Genomic DNA, 23622 nt, shown 5'->3' with positions numbered 1-23622 from the left:
AATTCTCCATCGAAAAATTGTGTGCAGGCTGACCCAAACTTGTCCAGTGAGGTGATCTCTGATACTAGAATAGCTAGAACAAAACCAATGACAGGTTTCTTCTTCAGAGAAGCAAAGAATAGTGAAAACCGTAGCCTCCTACGATCCTTCATTTTTGAGATATTAGCAAAAAATAGAATTTTGACGATTTCGAAAAGTTCTCATAACTTTTTTGTCTTTGAAGTTAGATATCTAAAATTTCAACCTTCTTAGGCACCTTTATACGTATAATCTACTGACAAAAGGTCTTTTTCCAATTGAAAAATAACTAATTCAATAAAAGTTTGTATTAAAAAAAACGAAAGTTTGCCTTATGATTCAAAATGAAAAAATTTTTGGGCTCGTCAGTGGATTCTACGTAAAAAAGTGCCTGTAGAAGGTTCAAGTTTCAGATCTGTAACTTCAAAGACAAAAAAGTTATAAGAACTTTTCAGAATCGTCAAAATCTCAATTTTTGCTAATAACTAAAAAACGTAGCATGGTAGGAGGCTACAGTTTCCACCATTCTTTGATTCTCTGAAAAAAACTAGGACATGTGTCATCGGTGTTGATCTAGCTACTCTAGTTTCCGAGATCCCCTCACTGGACATCGAATTTGGGCCACACTGTACATAAATGTTGGACGATTCACCTAGCCCAATACATTCGGTGGTGTTCACGTCCATGTTTCAACAAATTGAGCAATCTATCGTAGGAATTTGGACAGAATTCTGATTGCTCAACTATATCAATACTTTGATACTTTCTTCTCTGGAATATTTGGCTCTCAAAGTTGCGTCAGAAAAAATTAGTTGAACAATTGTTGATTTATCTCTATAAAAACAAGCCAGACAGAAAAAAATGTCTGAGAAATGACTGATAGAAAGTGATCCTACAAAAGTGATCAACTTTTTCTAGCAACGAGATAATTATCATTTGGACAATTGTCTGTAAACTCCGATTTTCGAGGAAAAAGGATGTCAAACAATTTTTCTTGAAGATCGCCACTTAGAATTAAAAAAAACCTCAATCCCAGAATCTATTCAACAAAACTCAATATTTTTTCGATACAGGTTACGAACTGAACTTATCGATCACTGTCCAATCGAACAAAACTGATTCCCCTAACAGATCCAAGGAAATTGTTGGCAGCATGTTAACAGCATCAATTTGGAAGTCTCACCATACGGACCTAATGAACTCGAGATGTGAAAATCATCGTTTCGAGATATTTCAGAAACCAAAACAGACCCGGGGGACCAGAATCCAGATAGACGTAAGGGTGGAACCAAACCGCAGGTAGTAGAGCGGTTCTCTTAATTTTTCGACTACGCCTGGTGCTTTTGGTCCTGCGACTTCGTCTGGTCTTGCACGGTCTCGAGAGGATTGGTTCTTTCGACATGCAAGGTTTCTCAACCCAAACATGCTGTGTCATTAGTCATTAAACTTGTAACCCGGGCTCTATCCGGGGCTGCTCGGATGCATATGTGGGTGTGAATGATACGTAATTATAGCGTTTTTCATTATAGAGAGGCAACTATCGGTGGATATTCACTGGAACCTTTAGTTTCTTTATTGATTCTATGGAAAACAATTAATGAAGAAGACTATGAAATGCTTTTTCTTGCTCTAGTCCTAACATTTGTTTGTTATTCATAAGGAAGGATAATTTACGAACGATATCTATATACGAGGATAAATTGAAAAATTCTTAGCCTTCTATAGAACCAAACAAAATTTCAATGTCAAAGTGTTTGATTACTCAACATATTCTCCTTCTAATTGGATACATTTATCACAGCGAACCTGCAACGTCTCAAGACCTTTCATAAAAAATGTTTTTTCTTGCTCTGCAAACCAGACCTCCACAGCTTCTGTAACCTCATCGTTGGAAGAAAATTTACTACCTTTTAAACTTTTTTTCAGTTGAGGAAAGAGATGATAGTCGGATGGAGCCAATGGAGGGGGGTGTTCTAGTAATTCAAACCCTGAATCACGAATTTTTGCATGGCAACATGAGATTTGAGTGTAGGGGCGTTGCAAAAACAAAACACCTTTGGATAGCTTTCCGCGTCTTTTCTCTTTAATTTGTTTCCGTAGAGTGGTTAGTAATGTCGAATAGTAATCTCCGGTTATTGTTCTACCCTTATCCAAAAAATCAATCATGATTACTCCATGGCAATCCCAAAAAACTGAAGCAGGAACTTTTCCAGCAGATTTTTGGACGCGAAACTTCTTAGGTCTTGGAGAACCAGAGTGTCGCCATTCCATCGATTGTTGCTTTGTTTCTAGATCGTAGAAATGTACCCAAGTCTCATCCATAGTAACAATTCGGTTTAAATCGAGCACAGATCGAACGCGATGCTTCTACCTTTGCACGCTTTTGCTCAACATTCAAACATTTGGGGATCCATTTTGCAGCAATTTTTCTCATGTCCAAATTGACGTGAACTATATGATGAACTCGTTCGTATCAAATATTCAGTGGTTCAGATATCGGTTTCAGCCCAATTCGACAGTCTGATAAAATCAAAGTGCATCGATATTTTCGGGGACTGACACAGAAACTGGCCTTTCCGATCGGTCATCACCTTCAATGGAAAATTTACAACTTTTGAAGCTTGCAGTCCAATTTCTCACGGTCGCATACGAAGGACATTGATCACCAAGGGTATTAAGCATATCTTCGTAAATCCTCTTACCTCTTAACCCTTTTAAATACAGGTACTTGATGATGGCTCGATACTCCAATTTTTCGATTTCCGCAATTTCAGTGGACATCTACTTTCTTTAAATTTATTGCGTAACTATGGTTTACTTTTTTGTCCTCAAACTTCACACTGACACTTCTAATGAGCTATTGATCGTTGCTATGGTAACGCAATATTTTCTTATGCATGGAACTTATCTAGGCTAAATAGATATCAATACATCCTCGTACAACTAATCTCCCATCATTTAATAGATTCTTTTTTAATTATTCTAACTACCTCATGAACGCGAGTGAAGTAAAATAAAACTAATTTATAATTCATTGTTTTGGATCTCATAAAGTTTCAGCGCAATCCATTCGATGCCAACAGGATCATATTCAACTGTTCCACTTCTGTTTGTTTTTCCGCAAAACTAAAAGTTCGACCGCATTATAAATCAACGGTCATTTAAAACAGATCTTTTCCGAGATACTCAACAAGTCGAGTTCAAAGCTGCATGACCGCGAACTATGCAACACAATAGTTTATATTTTCGCTGACAAATTGCACCTACAAATGGGTGCATAGACACCGTGACTCATAATCCATTTCTGGGAAAGTGAACTGGGTCGCAGGGTACATTATGAATATTGGAAATGAATCACGGAAAGCAACATAATAACTGAACTCGACACATTCGTGAACCTATCTGGAATTTTCTCGGTTACCTTTAAAACTTTTTTTTTTGACGCGTAATTTAAACCGATGATGAATGGCAGCTTGAACAAGACATTAGGAGTGATACGCTGCCCACTTGGAAACAAATGGATTTTAGATTCGTGTAGGTGAACGATTCAATAGTTTGCTTGGGGGTTCTAAGGAAATCAGACTTTTTCATGTAGTCGAAAAGCGTAGAGTACGAATAGAGCAATCTGGATTTGTATAATTCACGGTTAAAAACAGTTTTCAGGAATTGTAGTCATATAGAGTGTCCCTACTACAAGACATCAGCTTTTATGACTGCCAGTCTCGAAACAAGATATTGGTTAATTAATTTTTTATTGTTCCCAATGGAATTGTCAAAACATATTGACGATCATACTCAACTAAGAACAAAATTAACAGTGATTCTTCATACATGGACCACGACACAGGGAGTCATTCATCAATTGGTATTGATGAATCTTGAGTTCTTCCATTGCACTTGAATTCTGGAAGTTCAAAAATCATTGTGAACGAAATTCTATTTTCGTATGGATGAAAATACTTTAGGAGTTCGTAGATAAATTTCGAAAATACCTCGAAATTGTCAGTAGACAAATTGTACGTCCTCTACCTTGACGCGTCACATCGACTATGAGCTCAGAATTCCTTACACGTTCACAAATACGAGTGGTTTTTCGTTGAGCATTATATCTTTCTGGAACTATCCCATTTCTCCACACATCCGTTATGCGTTTATCGTGAGGACATGCAGGTTATTAGATCAAAATAGATTCAGAGCCACTTCCACGTTTTTCAAGTGGAATATTAGTTTTTTTCACGAGTGTTCGAATTAGACAGCTTAAGAGCCCTTTGCTCGAAACCTGTTTCAGGTAGCCAGAGATGCTCAGATCATTTATTATAATAATGTAAGCACAGATGTTCTGGGTGGATGTGTTGTTCATGGCCATTTTTTCTTCAGCTTCCAGGCAAGAAGCTCTCCACATTCGTGCGGGGTATTCATAGGGCATAGATGGCAATCAATCAGTGGGATATGCATTCAGAATTGATGATTTGTAGGTTGAGTGACATTCTTTTGATATTGTTGATATTTGAGTTAAGAATATGTTGGAAATTAATTTCTGCTCTCTACATTCGACCGTAATATAAATATGAATCTTTAGAATTTTAGATATGTTTTGAAATTGACTTAGTTTACTAATGGTTCATTAGTTTTATTATACAATGCATATTTTGTCATTGTAGTTTTCACACTCTGACAAACTTAGGTATACTTTTGCCTTATTTCTCAATTTTAGCCTTTTTTTTCACCATTCTTGAAACTTCGAATGCTTTCCCACATCGTTTATCAGTTGGAGCACTGTCACCAAAGCTGTCATCAAGGCATTCGGTGCATTTCAGATGGCTTTTTTCCTGCAATTGAAGCAGCAAACCATGTTGTTCAGTTGACCTATAATCTCTCATATTCAACACAGGAAAAGCAAGATTTTTGCATGAAATTCAAAGCGATATAAACTGAATATTATGGATTGATCTCTAACCTCTTTGAAACCACCAAAATATGACACTATGAGTCATGAAAGAAGAAAATTTTACTCACTCTTGGATTGGATGAAGGAGATATTGAATGGCCACCCAGATCACCTGATCTGGCTCCACTGGACTTTTTTCTATGGGATCACCTGAAAACCAAGATTTACGCTACTCAGCCTGATCACTGGATGATGATCATTAATGAATGCTGTAAAATCTTGAGTAATGTACGTGAACGTTTTCAGCAAAACTTATATTCCTGCATGGAAGTGAATGATGCCCATTTCCAGCATTTAAATAAACTAATCACAAAAGTGAGTACTCCCTCTATTTTACCTGTCATTTCGTTTTCGATGGAACTTTTGAAGCGAAATTTCAGAATTCAGGATCAGATACTACTCGATAAGATCTTCAACATGAGGTATCGCAACACCCCTTATCCCTCATCAAAATTAAGGGGTTTTGCTCAGCCCCGTTAGAGGGTTGCGGTTACGGGGATGCAAAGAGAGACAAAGTTGATTTACTTAATTTTTTATCTCCAATTTTACTATAGGAAACACTCCTTCTGACGAAAATGATGTATTTTTTATGAAATATCTTTGAAACGTCACATTTTGAAATAACCATTTCAACCGTTTCCCAAAAAAATTATTTAAAGTAATAAAATGAAAAATAAAAATGGGTATTTGAAATTTGAAGCGTTTCGTTTCTATTGCACAAGTTGGCAACATCGACTGAAATATGCGTTGATAATAAAGGACAACAAATACACTATCTCGATGAGATAGACAAAGATGGCTTTCTATTAAGTCTGCGACGAACGAGGAAGGTCGTAACATTTTATGGGATTCTTATGGCAGGTTGCAGTTGAGGCTCGCCAGTGAGTACGCGCCTTATCAACTGCTGTTATTTTATGAACAAGCCATTGTTCTTTTTTTTTCTATTAGGCGTTGTTGCCAAATCGTAAACTAGAAACGAAGCGATTTGAATTTTGAAACCTCATATTTGAAGAATGATTTTTAATAGTTTCCGCGGTGCATTTGAAAAATTCATGACTGAAACTCATAATTATTCAGTTTAAACTTGCATATGCTGTGATAACCCAAATTGAGGAGAATTTCCCATTACTAAATATTCCTTCTCTATGGTCGTACAACGTCTGCTGGGTTTTCTCCGTTCCTAGATGTCAACAAACAAGAGCCAACCGACTTTTTTACTTATGAAAATTGACGCTTGTTTGGAATTTCCAATAAATAACTATAACTTAGTTCGGTACTTCATCCCAACCCTGTATAAATCATCAAAAATGATGAAAAAAAAAAGAGAAAAACCGCACTTGTCGAGCATCAACATTTCCACAGGAATCTCCGAATGAAAACCCCACAAATCCCGACAGCCTCATCTTCTATATCATCTCTAATCTCCCGCAGCATCCTCCCGCACAATGGACCTCCGAAACTAACGGAAAGTTTTCGTTTCAGATGCGCACGTATGGGGGGACCTAAATGCTGCGTTCATGTAGACTTTACGTCTCGACGATAATTCGTAACACACAGAATACAATGGTACCACGCGGATAGTCAGCTCGCTTCCTCTTCATGGATCACGTACCTTCGATGATGTTCGAAAGCGCTGGCCGCCTCAAAAGCGCCGAACAATGGGGGACAGAGCGACCGATACGTGAGAAACGAAACTAACTAGGATCGATTTGAGACGATGGATGCCAGATTCTAATCCGCCATTATGCTCAAAATGGAGCCGAGACTGATTGCGAAACATTCGAATATGGATCGTGATTGCCGGGGTACAATGGTAAATTGGCCGCCTTATCTGACTAAATTGTATGTGTGTCAACGTTTACCACTTAAACGTTGCTGATGCTGGATGGGCCCGCTTTTGCCGTTCTTCGCGGCGATCTCATCTGCACGGGGGGACAGGTTGAGGTTCGTAATTTGTTGGTCTCTTCGCGCTGCAACTTCGTGTCACGATTTGATTCCGTCTGCGTGGCTGTGGAACTGTCCGATTTGTCAATCGTTTACTCCACCTTGAAGTTTTTTATTAGCAATTAGGAGTCTCATGGTGGCTGCAAATTTTGGTGGTTTCAAAATGTCATCAGACATCAGTCCAAAATCATCAGTTGATATCGCTTCAAATTTCGTACAAAATCCTTGTTGTCTACTGCAGGGTGAGTGTTGGACTTGTACAAATATTTTAGCAGAAGATTTTTGAGATCAGATGAAACTCCTCTACCATTTTCTTCGATTCGGCCCTGATAAAAAGATATAGCCATTTTAATTTTTCATAATGAGCTGTGCCATCCCTGGAGAAACAAAATCACCTTCACTAAATCTGTGACACTACACATCTTTGGATCTTATAAACTGAATTGTATTCAGCCAATTTTCCAAATTTCACAGATACTTTTCAATTACTCGAAAACGGCGTATGTACGAGAACATATGAAGAATACTTTTATTTTGCAAAACGTTCAAATATTCACTTCAGTCGTTTTTATGCGCCAACAATCGATGAAGTTGTCGAGTGTGACAACTTGGAATCCCCTGATATTGTTTAACATCGGTGAAACAATCAGCTGCAGCAGTTTCCTGCATCTTAGTTTGAAGAGTTGGGTTCTTTGAATTTTTGGTATTTTGATACGTAATAGTTTTAATGAGAAAACTGGAAGACGTGGGTGATATCTTGTATTCGAAAAAGATTCATCAAATAAATATAAAACTATATTCCGAAATTCCGTTCAGTCGATAAAACCGTTTGTGAGATAGAACTAGAAATAACATTTTTTATGGTTTTTCAACAGCCTGTATCTTTTAAACCGTGCCGATTCGGAAAAAATGATAGAGGAAAAAAGTGTTTCTTTCGACCTCAAGAATCCACTGTCGAAATATTTATACAAGTCGAAGACTCATCCTGTATTTTAAACATGTCTAATTGTGTTTTAACTTGACAGCATTTGCTGAAATTGCAGTTGCTCATAGAATGCTCCAATGCTCATATATGTTTGTAATGACAATGCTCCAACTGCTAGGTCATCTAGGAAATGTTTTCGATGGTTCAAGAATAGTTATTTCAAAGATGAAGACAATCCTCTCTGTGGAGAAACAAAAAAATATGAAGACAAAGAATTGGAGGCATAACTAGGTGAAGATCAAACGTGACGATCATCTGATCATCTTTCCTGTTGTGGACTAAGGTTGCTGCGTCTTCAATGTTGAACAACTGACACAGATTACTCAGCCAAAAAGGTCTCCTTTGGCTTTATGCTGCCAATATTTCAATTGAAAAACTTCTTGCTTCACAACATTCACTTGCGACAACAAAGATGTTGCTCTTTGGAAGACTCATGAAACCATCTCCCTCCTAATGGGAGATTTTAATCAATTCTTCAATGCTTATATGAAGGATTTTGGATCTTATATACATCAGTTATGTTTCTCTTTTGAAGATAATCCACTGAAAACACTCACTACAATTCACCACTTCTTAAGAGAAGAAGGATACACTTCTGGTATATGGAAGCTATTGGAAATATCATTAGACCAACGAAAGATCTGACATCTAACCTTTGTTCATTGGCTATGCTAGTTGAGGGTTTGATTTTCAACTCAGTCATCTACAGAGTCTGATGTTGTTGATACTGATATTTGCCAAACTACCAGCAATGCCAACCTCGAACCGCGAATTTCCCCACGAATCGATAAAAACCCGATGCGTTTTTATTCGAACGACATCCAGCCTTCCATTTCCCCCTAATTACATCCAGTTTCCATCCGATGATTCCATAATTGCGTGCAGGATATGAGAGTGCTCAGCGAAATGAGAATTCATCGTTAAAAATTTCATACGTCACATTTTTCAGCTAGACGACAGGTAGAGAGAGAGGTGTATTCACCTCCGATGTCACTAACCGCTTGCAGGCCAATTACAAATCCGCAATTATTTCCATATATATGCACACTTGAAAGAGTGGGCCGATCACATGCTTGAATTCCGGGCTTGCCGGAGCTAGGCCGTCTACCCCTGTCTGCAATTTAGATCGTTTACCTCTGACTCCGTACGGGGTTCGCCAGAGGAGTCCAGGGTTGCCTGCTTGACGATTATTACTTTAGTTCATTCGAAAATAACGAATAATACTTCCTGATCTGGAGCGAAAATCAGAAATTCTCTTATAATACGAGGATGTATTGATATCTAGTTAGCCTAGACCAGTTCCACGCATAAAAAAAATATTGCGTTAACAGAGCAACGAAAAATATCTCATTAGAAGTGTCAGTGTGAAGTTTGATGTCAAAAAAAGTGAACCAGAGTTAAGCAATAAATTGCAGAGAGTTTGGTCCTCCCTGAACGACTACATCTCATCTGCAAACCTTCCTAGTGACTTAATGATCAAGAAAGTAAGCATTGAGAAAAATTTCAGTACAATGCTAAGTAAAAGAAGAGATTGGGAACGGGAGTACACCGACTACAATCTTAAAGAAAATACATTAAAATGGTATACAGATGGTTCTAAAACCGCTGGGAGCTGGCGCTGGGATTTATGGAGCAAGTACCAAGTGTGCACTATCGTTAGGCTCCTGTACAAGCGTCCCTCAAACGGAAATACTAGCAATCGAAAGATGCCTAGATGTAAATCTAGAAAGAAACTATCAGAAGTGTGATATAGCTATTCATACAGATAGTCAAGCTGCCGTAAAGGCACTGAGCTCCTACGTCATTGATTCAAAGCTGATTTGGGAGTGCCCGAATAAACTCAATGATGTAGGCAAGAAGAATAAGGTCTCTCTAATCTGGGTTCCCGGTCACTCGGGAATCGTAGGAAACGAGAAGGCCAATAAACTTGCCAGAGAGAGCGCACAAACGCCACTCACTGGCGTTTAGGAGTTTATGGAGAAGGAGAAAGCCGAAAGGGAAAAACTCTGGCGGAATCTCCCAGGAATGGATCACTCCAAAAAGTTCCTTCGGAACTTTGAAACTGCTAGATCCAAAAAATATCTGGATCTCAGTAAGAACCAACTACACCTACATACTGGCTTTCTCACAGGACATTGTCGCCTAAAGAAGCATCTGTTGAGAATGGGTTTGTCGGACACTGACGAGTGTAGATTCTGTGGGGAGGAGGAGGAAACTCCTATTCACCTGGTTACGGAATGCTTTGCCATTGCAAGCCAAAGGAAAGAGTGCTTTGGACGAGAAACTTGTAGGAGTGGGGAATTATCCTCGTTGAAGCCGTCTCAGATATTGGATTTCATCAGATCTCTGGATCTGGAAGGCGAGATGTAAAGGGCGCGATGAAAACAGCTCTGTTAGGGGGCACAATAGATCTTAAGGTCGCAGTGAACTGTTACCCCTTCTCACTATATTCTATATACGCAATAAATTAAAAGTAAGAAGATGTCCACCGAAATTGTGAAAATCGAAAAATTTGAGTATCGACTCATCATCAAGTACCTGTATTTAAAAGGGTTAAGAGGTAAGGAGATTTACGAAGATATGCTCAATACCCTTGGTGATCAATGCCCTTCGTATGCGACCGTGAAAAATTGGACTGCAAGATTCAAAAGAGGTAAATATTCCATTGGAGACGATGACCGATCGGAAAGGCCAGTTTCTGTGTCAGTTCCCGAAAATATCTATGCAGTTCATGACATGATTTTATCAGACCGTCGAATTGGGCTTAAACGGATATCTGATGCACTGAATATTTCATACGAACGCGTTCTTCATGTAGTTCACGTCAATGTGGACATGAGAAAAATTGCTGCAAAATGGATCCCCAAATGTTTGAATGTTGACCAAAAGCGTGTAAGGGTAGAAGCATGACGTTCGGTCTGTGCTCGATTTGAAAACGATGTAGGCTTCTTAAACCGAATTGTTACTGTGGATGAGGCTTGGGTACATGTCTATGATCCAGAAACAAAGCAACAATCGATGGAATGGCGACACTCTGGTTCTCCAAGACCTAAGAAGTTTCGTGTCCGAAAATCTGCTGGAAAAGTTCTTGCTTCAGTTTTTTGGGATTGCCATGGAGTAATCATGATTGATTTTTCGGATGAGGGTAGAACAATAACCGGAGATTACTATTCGACATTACTGACCACTCTACGGGAAAAAATTAAAGAGAAAAGACCCGGAAAGCTATCCAAAGGTGTTTTGTTTTTGCAGGACAACACCCCTGGACACGAATCTCTCGTTGCCGTGCAAAAATTCGTTATTTAGGGTTTGAATTACTAGAACACATCCCTTATACACCAGATTTGGCTCAATCCGACTGTCATCTCTTTCCTTAACTGAAGAAAAGTTTAAAAGGTCGTAAATTTTCTTCCAACGAGGAGGTAATAAAACCTGTGGAGGTCTGGTTTGCAGAGCAAAAAAAGAAATTTTTTTCGAAAGGTCTAGAGACGTTGCAGGTTCGCTGTAATAAATGTATCGAATTTAGAGGAGAATATGCTGAGTAATCGAACATTTTGACATTGAAATTTTGTTTGGTTCTATAGTAGGCTAAGAATGTTTCAATACAATCCTCGTATAAGATTCTTCAGTGTTTCTCGTTCGATTCTCGAGTTTAAACTTATGTCGTGTTGCATTCGACTGAGAGACAAAAGGTCACTTCGAACAATAATGACTGTCCGAGGAAGGAAACAGAAAAAGTAGGTACATGAATGCCGAACCGAAGCAATAAAATTCGCGTATGAAAAGAATCGAGAATTCGCTGTTGCCTCAGAATACGAAACTCTCGTAAACTCCAGTACCCTAATCGTTAAAGTCGAATAAGTGTAAAGAATGATTTCGGCGGTGTTTGAACACTGAATTAGTTTCGGGCAATAAAAATCTCCAAATAAGTTTGCGCGAAACCGTGAGAGGGGTGCAATTTTCGACAGGCGAGAAGCGTTTCTCCAGGAAATCTCCAGGTATATGTGTATGCTGGCATCTGCCTCCGATTTACGACGAGACTCTGGCCATTTAGATCTACTTCTGACAGCATCAACGGTGCGACGCATGTTATAATTCATGGCGTGTTAGGAGTAATAAAATTTTTATATTTAACCTTAACGTTCGTGAGAAAGGGAACCACCGCATATGCCCCGGTTGGCAGTTCTCATCAGCCCTTACAAAATATTTATATTGACACATGAGGAAAAGAAACCAGCCAGTTTGGGTCGTCCCCGTTTTCCAGAACCGAATCAGCTGCTTGGCTTTCTACGGATGAAATTCGATTCCCATAAATCGAGCTCCATGAAATTTTCAGATTTATTACTATACTCCATTCACATTTATTTTAGCAGTCGGTTGGCCATGAAATAATTTGCTCAAGTTTTTGTAACTAGAACGGAGTAAGGTTGGCACTCATGAAATGTCGTTAATGTCATAACGCCGTTGCCACAACTAATATCAATTTTTATTACGAAAATGCCGAAAGTGTTTGAAAAAAGAGACATGGTTTCAGGAAGTGCTATTTAGAATTCAGGTCCGATCATTCAAATAGTTATACCCTGATATTCTAAAATCCACAATACGTCAGACGGTAGCGAACATATTCAATGTAAGAGAATTTATAGAATGTTTCATCTGAATCTAGACGACTTATATTTCAGCTGAATATTCCCACAATCAGAAAGATTGTGAATGAAGAGGATGACAAAGAATTTCCTTCTATTGAGAGACCCAAAAAAGTGGTGGCATTTGAGAATTTTATGTTTGAGTGAATTAATGCGAAAAGTTCACCTCAGGATTTTCGATGAATGTCATCGTAGAATGAGTTCCCGAAAATTGATTTTTCTATTTTTCATTTGACTTGTCATACACATTGTAAATGTCTTGAGATACCAATAAATACCTAATTATTATTATTATATCAATGTTTTAAGATGAACAGCCACAAATACGCGCCTGTTAATTGTCGTTAATTGTTTATTCATGTGAAATTTTTGTTCAAAGGTGAAGTTCATCTTGACTTGAAACTTCCTTCAATTCCTTTTACTTATATTGATGCAAGATAATTTTGGTTGAAGAATTTAACAGTCTTGTAATTATCTGTTAATTCCTTCGGGAGAAACCGTTCCCAACCACTGCATCATATGCATTTCATCTTCGGGTTAATATTTTGAAATCTACAACTGATGTAACGTAATCAAACTTTAGCCAAAGAAGATAACGAACATTAACTCTCCTCAAGCTAGTGCATATTATGATATTATACTGATCTCTTGTATTTTCCATGCAAATAACTGGATTTGGTATGCCTTCAATCAGTTTGTATAAACCTCAGTTATGATCGTCACATATTTTCCGAAGACATTCGACATTGTGATAAAATACGTAACAACAGAATCTTTTACGTAGAACGGGCAACATAGCGTTGATTTAAAACCCAAAAATATTTTGACAAGCGTCATAACCCCAAATTTTCGTACTTTACAGAGTGAATTGTGTCAAATTTCCATGGCCAACCGAGTGCTAAAATAAAAGTGAATGGAGTGTAGAAGAGTTGCTCTTTCAGAACATTTATCACATTTCCATCTACGGTTACTTTTATTGAGAGAAAAACTACTCTACCGGTGACTATCGAAAAATTTCCTAAAACATGGAATCAATAATCGTCAATACCGAACGGCTGCATCGAGCAGTTCACATTCCGTATCTAATGACTTCATTCTCATTAAATCTTTATGTTTTCAACACATTTCCTCACATTATCCGGGTTATAATAAGATTTTTCCATAATCACTATGTACGAGACTGAAAAACACACCGTGCAATCACAAAACTCGTCGAAAAGTAGGCTGATTTTGAAGGTTGATACTCTAGTCCTGTCTCTACTGTCAAATTGGCGTTCTGTATTGCACATGTAGATATTAAAATTATCAGCAAATTATTTTTATCGCCTTTAGAATTGAGCATTGAATCCTGATTCAGAAATGGGGAGAAAATAGAAGGCGAGTGGAAATATTTTATAGATAAATGTTTCAGGGACTTCTCGAGTATCCCAATGTTGCTGTAGATGTGAAGATCATCAGTGTTTCCAAGTCTACTGTTTCGAGATGGTGGTCGCTTTTTGTGAAACAGGTATTTTTCAAATAAAAAAAGGAAGTGGATGATTAAAGATCAGAATTCCATAGTTAATCAACAATGTTGAAAATATAATGACAGAAGCTCCACCAACCTCTGTTATCTCTGTTGGCAAATTAAAATATCAATTTTTGTCCGTAAAGTTTGAAAATGTTGATTGCAGTCAAAAATCAGATAGTTTTTTCATTGAAAACCCACTTCATTTAAAAAAAAATTGAGTTTTGTGTACTATTAGACTATTAAGGCGAATTTTAAGACCCATCTTCAATCTATTACCTCGAATTAGTCAAAAAATTGACCTGGCTCGATATAGTTCGAACGATAAAAAAATTTTTGTCCACCGAAAAATTATTCATTTAGCTATATCTACCCGGGTCATTTTACTGAATAATTCGAGGTCGTAGATCACGAATATACTATTGGATTTCCCTTAGGATCACTATTTTGGTAAATAAATCCTTTTTAGTGGAAAATTTCGAAAAAGTTGGTCGACTTTGAGGAGTTGTAGCAGCTATAACGAAGGCACTAGACGTATACTGATTTTTTTGATGATAGACTGATCCTTTGCGAATTTAAAAATCCATTTTTTATTCACAAACCGTGAACAGTTTAGATTTTATAATTTTTTCCGCAAAGGTCCAAAATTTCCAATTTTCCATCGACCACAACTCGAAAACTAAACCTTTCAGCAAAATTCTGTTTGCATATTCGTGATCTACGCCCTCGATTTAGTGAATAGTCCAATTTTGGTGGAAATCGGGAAGATCGAAAAATTTTCGAAAAAAAATTTTGGTCTCCGATCAAAACAAAATTTATACTGTCGACTAATTCGAGGGTGCAGATAAGGAATATGCAAACAGATATTTTTAAAAAAATTTATTTTCCAAGTTATGGTCGATGGAATATTCGAGATTGTGGACCTACGCGGAAAAAATCATAAAATCTGAACTGTTCGCAGTAGATGAATGAAAAGTGGATTTTTCTATTCGCAAAGGACCAATTTATGACGAAAAAATTCAGCATATGTCCAGTGCCTTTTTTCTGGCTGCTAGAGCTCCTCAAAGTCGACCAATTTTTTCGAAATTTTGCACTAAAAGTGATTCATTTCCCAAAATAATGATCCTGAAAAAAATCTAATTGCATATTGGTGATCTACAACACCGAGTTAGTCAATAAAACGACCCGGTTCGATATAGATAAATGAATAATTATTTTTAGTCGGACTTGGGATAATTTCGATGGTGAAGCGCGGGTTTTTGGTTGTCATGAGAAACATCGAAGATTAGGATGAAGATGTCAAATTTCCAATTCGACGCCATCGAGGGAGCAAAGCAGAGATCTCCAAATTTGATCGGAGCCGATGCATAATTCATTTCCACCTAGCGCAACGACAAAACCATTCAATATTCGAAGGTCTTCCGCAGCATACGAGTTTTGTTGGTTTTCGGGGTTCGTCCGGCATCTCCATTTATTCTATCGTCGGACAAAGAATTATTTATGGCCAGAGTACACCAGATTGAAAGCCATTCTCTTCTTCCACCCACCTCGCCCTTCACAAGCACACGCCGCTCACGGAATAGCCCAAACTACTCAGTCGAATCCCTTTCAATGTGGAGATTGTAGTTTTGTCTCTCTGGGCCGTAGCCATAAACCCTTGACTAAACCCTCGTTATAACCTTTTGAGCATTTTCCTACGGTCTCTCTTATTGTTTCTATATCGTTCCCGATACCGAGCGCTGGGTCATTTGATCCGTTTTAATTGCGACCCTAGGGCGGAAAAAGGATACAGGGTGGCGCGGTGAAATACCGTTCAATTTAAACGGTAGCCGGCGGAATTGTCGGAGAGGAAATTGCCCAATCTCGGATTCAATTCGAATCGGTATCAACCCTAATTCGCTAGAGCGACGAGACCAAATTTCGTGAAGTGGAACAAGAAGATTTGGGAAAATTAAAATGAATATCTGTGTTTATAAACAGCTCGTCAGAAGTGCACACGTATCTCCCAGAAATATCACCGTAGATCTTGAGGTGAAACATTTTCCGAAAGAGCAACTCTTTTAGTAATAAATCTCGAAATTTCATCGACCCTAATGCAATAGTTCGGTCTTGAGGAAGTCTTAAGTGAATCCAACTTTTTGGGAATTTTTCGAAGGTCAACTTTCCAGTCGCGTATCTTCCAGGAAAATTATCGTAGATCTAAATGTGGTACATATCCTGAAAGAGCAACTCTTCTAGTAATAAATCTGAAAATTTCATTCATCTCGGCGCAACCGTTCGAACTTGAGGAAGTTTTAAGTGAACCCAACTTTTTGAGAACTTTTCGAAGGACAATTTTACAGTCGCATATCTTTCAAAAAAAATTTTGTAGATCTAAATGAGTTACATATTCTGGAAGAGCAACTCTTCTTGTAACAAATCTGAGAATTTCATTCATCTCGGCGCAACCGTTCGATCTTGAGGAAGTTTTAAGTGAACCCAACTTTTTGAGAACTTTTCGAAGGACAATTTTACAGTCGCATATCTTCCAAAAAAAATTTTGTAGATCTAAATGAGTTACATATTCTGGAAGAGCAACTCTTCTTGTAACAAATCTGAGAATTTCATTAATCTCGGCGCAACCGTTCGATCTTGAGGAAGTTTTAAGTGAACCCAACTTTTTGGGAACTTTTCGAAGGTCAATTTTACAGTCGCATATCTTCCAGGAAAATCATCATAAATCTAAATGTTATACATATTCTGAAAGAGCAACTCTTCTAGTAATAAATCTGAGAATTTCATCCATCTCAACCCAACTTTTTAGGAATTTTTCGAAGCTCAAATTTCCAGTCCCGTATCTTTCAGGAAAATCATCATAGATCTAAATGAATTACATATTCTCATAGACATATAGACATGGACTGTGCTTTCCCTTTATATCTATGCATGAAATACGGTCAAAAAAAGTGACAGAGAGAAACGCACGTCGGGAATGCAGTTGTCTTTTTCTAGAATTTTGATTGGTCCACACTCACCTCTATGTGAACAAAAAAGAGACAGGTAAATTCCCGACGATCATTTCTCTCTTTCTATAAAAATGCCAATTTCAATAATTTCATGCTGACTTTGCTCAGTCCATGTCTCTATGTCTATGCATATTCTGAAAAAGCAGCTCTTCTAGCGATAAATTTAAGAATTTCATCCATTTCGGCACAACCGTTCGGTCTTGAGGACGTTTTAACTGACCCCAACTTTTAGGGAATTTTTCGAAGGTCAACTTTCGCTGTGTGCATACATGAATTCTTTGAAATTCTATTAGTCTAACCTAAAAACTCTAAATTAAGGTATTTCCAAAGGAAATTGAGGTTTTCTAAGAAGAACACGATTAACTTCAATATTCTTAACTTTTGAAGAGCAGTCGATTTTGAATACAAATTAATCTCAATCGTATAGAAATGTATCAGAAAGGAGAACTTGTACTTACATTAAAAGTTAGCTATAACGAATTTCACAGTGGCTGTGAATGATCAAACATCTTCATTTCATCCGTCTAAATTCGTACGAATGAATTCTACATGCTGCTAGCCAGGGATAAAACAGAAATTTCACTATTACTGAAATAAAACGAATATTCGAAATACTTCCATCAACATAGACCTTAAAAACTATCTATGGTCCGAATTGATTGATTGTCATAAAAATTCATGCAAATCTTTGAAATATCATTTTCCATTTTCGTATTCTGAATAGTTATTTAACGTTGAATCGAAAACTATTGATCAAATAACCAGATCAGGAATTTCAAAATACCCAATTTGAAATTACACAATATACCCATAAAATAACCCAGCATCAAACTCATCGATGATCAAACTTCAGGTATCAAAGTATAGATACGTCAACTTCTATGTTTATTCTATCAATTGACACAGAAGACTAATTCCTTCTCGTTTTTCTGTCATATTTTCGTGACTTAATGAAATGAAACTCCTCCGACTCAGTGCGTATGTAACTGTGATCAAACTGTAACATAACATAATCTCTCAATGTCGAAAGTACACACATGCCGGTCAAATAAAAAGCATATATTTGTTCAGTTGTTGTTCCATCAAAACTTCGACTTTGTCTTGTTGATTTTCCGAAACCCCATCCCGTCACGTGATGCACAACCGATATGACATGCTCGAAAATTCGATTAGGCGGTCAGAAACGTTTAGTTTGTAGACTGAATCATCAATCGAATGGTGGCCAGAAAATAAATATGGTCAAGAGCTCCCATCTCTCCCTAAGGCTCATCTGAAGCGAAGAAAAGAGGAAATAAATTAGTTGTTGGAGATGTTCCCACCTCTGTTTGCTCTTCAGGGCCAATCTGGTCGATAATGAATTTTTCCTCGATCATTTTCGGGGAAATCCTTGTGTTGAGGCGGAAACAGACTGATTTTACGTCACGTGAGCTCATGCAATCTCATGTGCGGAATCATTTTGAGTGATATCATGACTGGTATCAACAGTGTAGCTCTAGAATATGGACAGTTGATAAACCATAGAAATATAATAGACAGGGGAACTTCAAACCACAAACTACCCAAAAAATTTAAGAACGTCTCGAAAAAAATATTCTGATGAAGAGAACATTGATGACATTGTATTAATTGCTAAATTCCATAATTAAACAGCTATTGATCATTGCGCAAGGCCAAAACCGTGTGAAACAAGCGATGCAAATCAGATCGAAAGTCACAAAATTAACATGTCCAAGACCTGGCCGATGATCCGTTCACACAATCTGAATTTTCGACCCAAACTTCGTTTATTCCCGTATGAAAAAACTGGCCATCCATCAATCTACTTCAATAGATGCCGATTCATAATACTGTCAAAATAAATTTTTAAGCCAACCGTCAAGGAATTTATTCAAGGATTGCGGACCATATCGCAACAGGCGAATATTTATCTAATTGGATCCTAAATTCACTCCAGGTATGTCTAAAGTCATAAATATGTTGTTGGAAAACTTTCAACGCTGGTAGAGAACGAAAAATTTATCTTATCTAATTCGATCGTTTTGGTAACCAGGCAGGGATTTGTTGATGAACGCTTGCAGGATTTTTGTTTATGCAGCTTGAATTTGTGATCGTCTGTTGGTTGAATAATACTCTTTCGTCAATCGACACGATGATGTATATGCCTTTGACAACAGATGCGTATGAAGATGTTTTTGTTCTGTAAGTTGATTTCATCAATTTGAAAGAAGGTTTGATACTATAAAAACTTCTCAAGACGTATTACACTGAAACTTAGATCTGAATTATACACTGCCCAAAAAAAAAATTAACGCACATTAAGGAAATCTCAAATTCATTCTACAAATGAAGGTGTTCTCAATGATAATTATTTTTATCAGCATTATGCATGCATATGCTATCCACTTTCAACGGTTTTCTTCAATACAGATGTTTTTTCCCAGCAGGAATAAAAAAAGATGATATTATCAGATTTTGAATGTATTGGCTCCATTCTAAAATCAGTTGTTCTCGATCAATTCTAGTGATCAATAGTTTTTCTTTCGTTTGATTTTCTACACTCGATCGCTATGCAACGCGAAACACGCAATTTGACCCAAGGGGAATGTGCCCAAGCGGTAGTTTTGCGAGAAGAAGGGTGGACATACACGAGGATTGCAGAAAGGTTTGGAGTTTCCCATACAAGTGTGTCCAGAATGTTGCAGCGATTCAGGGAGACAGGTATGAATGTCCGAAGACCAGGACAGGGTAGACCACGGGTAACAACTGCCATTCAAGAACGTTACTTGAGAGTTTCTTCGTTGAGACAACGGTTTGCAACCGCTCGCCTCCTTCAAATTCAGCTTGAGCAAACTCATGAGGTGCAAATTAGCACTCAGACAATAAGAAATCGCCTCAGAGAATATATATATATGATTTAAAGCCTCGTGTTGCGGCAAGAGGCCCAGCTCTTACCCCAGCCCATCGAAGGGCGCGTTTGGATTTTGCGAGAGAGCATATCCATTGGGAAGAGGCCGATTGGGAAAGAGTTCTCTTCACAGATGAGTCTAGATTCTGCCTTTACCATTGTGATCGACGTTCCCTTGTATACAGACGTCCACATGAAAGATATGCTCAGTGCAATTTCCTGAATACTACTGATTTCGGGGGAGGATCGATTATGGTATGGGGTGGAATATCTTTGACTGCTCGCACAGACCTAGTGGTCGTTGATAATGGAGCTATGAATGCTGATAAGTATATAAGGAACATTCTTGAAGAGCATGTAGTGCCATTTGCCCCATACATTGGTGAAAATTTAATTTTTATGGACGATAATGCCAGACCCCATCGTGCGCGCATCGTTCAGGAGTATACCTTGAAGAGTCTCTCGAATGGAATGGCCAGCAAGAAGTCCAGATCTCAATCCGATTGAGCAGGTTTGGGACAACCTCAATAGAAGGCTGAGAAGTTCAGAAAATCATCCAGCTACTCTTAATGACTTAGGAATCCAACTCGGAGAAATCCGGGAAGGATTAGATCCGAACATTTCAAGATCACTCATTTTGAGTATGAACCGTCGTTGCCGAGCTGTAATTAACGCAAGGGGTGGAAATACCAAAGTATTAAATCACTTATCAGCATTTCAGTATTGTGAAAATTGTTCATTTCTCTTCTTTCACATAAGATTCGGTGAAATCCTGAATTTTTCTTCCATTTAATGTGTCTTGTATCGTTCAAAACCTTCCCGAGAAAACATAAAAAATAAGTTATAAAGTCAATTTAGAGTATGCGCAGTATTTAGAGTATTGCGCAGTGTATCTACTTGACTCGGACAAATATTTTAACAGTAGATTCTTGAGGTCCAAATATCCAAAGTTCGATAAAAGGATGCTGTTTTTTTGGAATAAATCATACTTCGAAAAATAGATATACTTTCCTCCCAGGTTTATTTTACTGATATTATGTGATCATAAACAATCGAATCTACTAAATTATTAGACAAAACTGCCAGCTCAAATGTTACCTTCGAATCTGTTCTGCAATGTACACCAGAATGAACTCCAAAAGTTGTCGTTGAAATTCCCCACTGTGAAAGTACTTTAGCTGAATTAATTTCTCTACATGTTTTATCATACGTATCTTCCTTTAAGAGCTACTGCCTTCATTTGTATTGGCGCTGTAGTTCCCAAATGATATAAGCCCATAATGAACCATATTTATAACGGTCAAACACCAGAAGCTACTTTTAAGACTGCCCATAAAAGATGGCCTTCCCGATGAAGTTACAGATAAAGGCGACCGTTCAAGCATGGAAGGAACAAGAATACGAATACGTCTGTTAGATCATCAACATGAATAATATATGGTTATCTTATGGGTAAATATACTGGTTTCATAGAATATCGAACGTATGCTAGTCTGAGGCCTATTCCATTGTTCGGAATTATTCAAATCAGCCCAAGTTGAAACTCCGTCGAGGAATAAACCACATTTCAAAACGCAAACCCAAGGAGCGCTGACAGACTGACAGCATAGGATTATACCCGTATTTTATACGAGAGACCTAGCGTCAGGTATCTTGCTCTTGCATTCTCCGAAAGTGTACTTTACGAGCATCGCGTAGAAAAAAGTACAATGCCTCGGAGATTAAGGATATTACTATGCAAAATCATTTTTTTCCCAATATTCGAGATACATATGAAACCGTTCATACGTGAAGGGGGTTGCGAGGTTCACAGGGTCGTAATTAAACATTACCAACGATACATTAGGCTCAAACGGGGTGGATTTTAAAAGTTCCGAGGCTATTTAGATTGGGGGATTTTTTATGCGATGCTCAATAACCAACGGTTTCAGTGGGGTAATAAATATTTCTAAATATGAATGAGCTTTTTTGCTTGATAGACCAGAGGGTTTCGGATGTAACAAAGGTGGTGGCCATCGAGAAGAGATTAGTAATTTTATCCACATGTAAATATCACTCAACTGTCAAACACCTTGAAAAATGAATACATAATATCATCAGTAATCCCAGAAGGGAGGAAAATGCGATGATGGATTTACCAACAAGAAACAGTTTTTTTTCAGGAAAAGGAGAAAGAAACACTCTTCATTCGGAATTTTAAAACTGCAGGATCCAGGAAGTTTTTGGATCTGATTAAAAATAAGTTACGCCTCCTCACTGGATTTCTTAAAGGACATTGTCGCCTCAGGAAGCATATGATGAGAATGTGTTTATCAGGAGTGTCGATTCTGTGGTAGAGAGGAGGAAACTCCTATGCATGGAGAGTAGAGAGAAGGAGAACGAGCGCTGCTTTGAGACCATAGATTATTTGTCCCCTAAAGTATGTACCAATAGGTAGTTCATGTTTTTGCCAATAGCAGCGCTGGCGATCACAGGATGGCGAAATTTTGATTTAAACTAGTTGAAGTTGGCTGAATGAACTGTCTTCTTGGTGACAGATGATTAGAATATTATTATTTTCGATTTTTGATAAGAGAACAACATATGATTATGGTGAAATGTTGTAGCGTGCCCTAGTGTAAGAGTGGTTTGGCATCGGAAAGAAAAGGAGAAGAGATAAAATTTCACAGTGCATTTTTGAGAGAAAATTGGAAAAAACTTTAACTGAAGAATCGACTCGGAATCAATTCGGGTGTCAAGAGCACTTTTGCGATGAAGATATCAAAAAAGATGATGGATTCATTATAAACGAAATCGAAATTGTCATCCCTCGTGAGAAGTGGACTCTTCTGAATGAGAATATCTAACCAATAAATCTACATGGTTCAGAAGTGGATATTCTTGAAGAATTTTGATGGCATGACATAATATATGGTTTATAACGGTTCTCAGCTGAGTATTGGAAACAGAATCTACTCTATAAGTGATAAATCTTAGATTGCTACCTTTTGTTGTCTTGATATGTTCTACTACTCACTGCGAATGTATATGATTTTGAAGATTACGTTAAACCAACTAACAATTCCTGTTCTCAATAAACAATGATAAACATCAGTGATTTCTTTCGAATTTCATTGATTTCGTCATTTATTATGAATGACTGAAGCTGATTACTTAGTCCCCTTTATAAAGTGAATTGAATAGAATTATAGAATGAGTTCCCGAAAATTAATTTTTCTATTTTTCATTTGACTTGTCCTATACATTGTAAATGTCTTAAGGTACCAATAAATACCTAATTATTATTATTATATCAATGCATTAAGATGAACAGCCACAAATACGAGCCAGTTGTCCTGCTAATTGTTTACTCATGTGAAATTTTAGTTCAAAGGTGAAGTTCATCTTGACTTGAAACTTCCTTCAATTCCTTTCACTTCCATTGATGCAAGATGATTTTTGTTGAAGAATTTAACATTTTTGTAATTATCTGTTAATTCCTTCAGGAGATACCCATTCCCAACCACTGCATCATATGCATTTCAACTTCGGGTTAATATTTTTGAAATCTACAACTGATGAAACGTATTCTACTTTAGCCAAAGAAGATAACGAACATTAACTTTCCTCAAGCTAGTGCATATTATGATATAACACTGATCTCTTGTATTTTCCATGCAAATAA

This window comes from Coccinella septempunctata, chromosome 2 (assembly GCF_907165205.1).
Source record: "Coccinella septempunctata chromosome 2, icCocSept1.1, whole genome shotgun sequence".
NCBI classification, from domain to species: Eukaryota; Metazoa; Arthropoda; class Insecta; order Coleoptera; family Coccinellidae; genus Coccinella; species Coccinella septempunctata.
Note: the sequence above shows the minus strand (reverse complement) of the source record.